This window comes from Fragaria vesca, linkage group LG4, assembly GCF_000184155.1.
Source record: "Fragaria vesca subsp. vesca linkage group LG4, FraVesHawaii_1.0, whole genome shotgun sequence".
NCBI classification, from domain to species: Eukaryota; Viridiplantae; Streptophyta; class Magnoliopsida; order Rosales; family Rosaceae; genus Fragaria; species Fragaria vesca.
Genome location: NC_020494.1, coordinates 17400068 through 17402358, shown reverse-complemented (window position 1 = coordinate 17402358; position 2291 = coordinate 17400068).

Here is a 2291-nt window from a genome sequence, read left to right as displayed (position 1 = left end):
CTACTCTCTCTCTCTACTCTCTCTCTCTCTCTCTCTCTCTCTCTCTCTCTCTAGACCATCACTCTCATGCAGGCCTCTCTCTCCATTCTCACCGCTCCTTCCTCCGCCGCCACCTTCAACTGCACCACCCCCACCAACGCCACCTCCAACTTCGTCCCCACAAACGCCACCACTCTAAAGCCGTCAAGACCCTCTTCAACATCACCCGGCCACCTCCGCACCCTCCTCGGAGCCAACAACCTCTCCCTCTCGACCTAACCCGACTCACCCGTCCTCGCCGCCAACAAGCTCCTCGTCCCTTTCTCTTGCATTAAGCCTTAGATCTGGGTCACCTTTCTCTCTCACCCGACTCACCCGTCCCCGCCGCCGTCAAGACTCCGTTGCTGTCACCTTTCTCTCTCTACCAAGCCTTCTCGCCGACCCACCACCGTCTCTCGAAATTTCAAAGGGGTAAGAAATCAAGGTAAGTTCTTCAATTTTTCTGGTTTAATTAGTTTTGGTGATAGATTTATGTGTTTTTGTTTAATTTGATTTTGATTTTAATTTTGGTTATGATGTGATTGATATGATGGTGGTGGCATGGTGATTATTTGGTACAGTGGTGGTAACGGTATATTTGGGGCAGATTGTTGGCATGAATTAAAATAGAGATACTGTATTAAAGTTTATAGACCCCTAGTAGAAGTCTATTGGGGGTCAGTAAACTTTCACTAGGTTTACTAGGGAGCAATGAATTTGTTTATTAGCGTAAGAATGAGTATCTGTTGTGTATAATTGGCATGAAATTGAAAGGAAGATACTGTATTTAAGTTTACTGACCCCCAGTAAATTTTTACTGGGGGGCAGTAAACTTCCACTGGGTTTATTAGAGGGCAATGAATTTGTTTATTAGGGTAAGAATGGGTATCTGTTGTGTATAATTGACATGAAATTGAAAAGAAGATACTGTATTGAAGTTTACTGAACCCCAGTAGAAGTTTACTAGGGGGCAGTAAACTTCCATGCCACTGGGTTTACTAAGGGGCAATGAATTTGTTTATTAGGGTAAGAATGCATGGGTATCTGTTGTGTATAATTGACATGAAATTGAAAGGAATATACTGTATTGAATTTTACTGACCCCTAATAGAAGTTTATTGAGGGGCAGTAAACTTTTACTAGGTTCACTAATTGGCGTTTTTATTTATTTTTTAATTTTTTTCATCTTTAGCGACTGAATTCAACTATTTCGTCTCCTAAGTGGATATATATTTTTTAATTGTAAAATAAAATCCGTCACCTAAGTGCTTAGGAGACGGAATATTCCGTCTCCTAAGAACCACACTTAGGCGACAGAATTTTAGGTTCCGTCGCCTAAGTGCCTACCTCACCACACCTAGGTAACGGATCTTAGCCGACGGATGTTCCGTCTCCTAAGTACTTAGGATACAAAATTTGTCACTTAGGAGACGAAATAATTCTGTCTCCTAAGTACTTTTTTCCGGTAGTGACGTAGCAATTCTTCTACAAGAGGTGATCAACCTTCCTTTAAGCTATGGCAATGGAGAAATGATAGGATTCATGGTAAACATGTGGGTGGTGTGTGGGAGTTTATGGAGGCTGCTGGGAATTGGTGGGAGGTTTGGAAAAGTTGCTAGGATAAAGAATCGAATGTGGACAGTCCACATGAAAGGAAAAGCAACCGGGGGAGTTTGGAGGGTTGGAGAAAACCAAGGGATGGTATGATCAAGTTAAATGTAGATGGTGGACAGGATCAGAAACATGGTCATTTTGGAACTGGAGCTATTTGCAGAGATGAGCAAGGGAAGTGCGTATGTGTTCTTGCGGTTCCTGGAATGGGGGGTTTATCAATCCTATCAGTTGTGAGATGCTGGCGATGCGGAACGGTCTTCACTTCTGTATTCAGGCAGGTATTACTCATATTGAGGTGGAAACTGATTGTCAAGCTATAATTGGAGCTATCAACTATTCGACTTGAGCACAAATGGAGCAGTGCATGGTAGATGAAATCAGACCTCTTCGTAGTCTATTTCAGTTTTATAGTTTGGGCTATGTCCCTAGAGATAGTAATAAGGCAGCACACAATGTCGCTAAATTAGACATTTCTGCTCCATATCCCACTTACTGGTGGATGATGGAACCAGAATGGCTTAGTCCTTATGTAGTTGTTGATATTGGCAGTTAATTGTAAGTAGGAGTATGCTACTCTTCCCTATGATGTAGGATTTAATGAGGCCATATAACACTCTAAAGGTAAGTTTTTCACTCATCGAATGAATGATTCTTGTGAT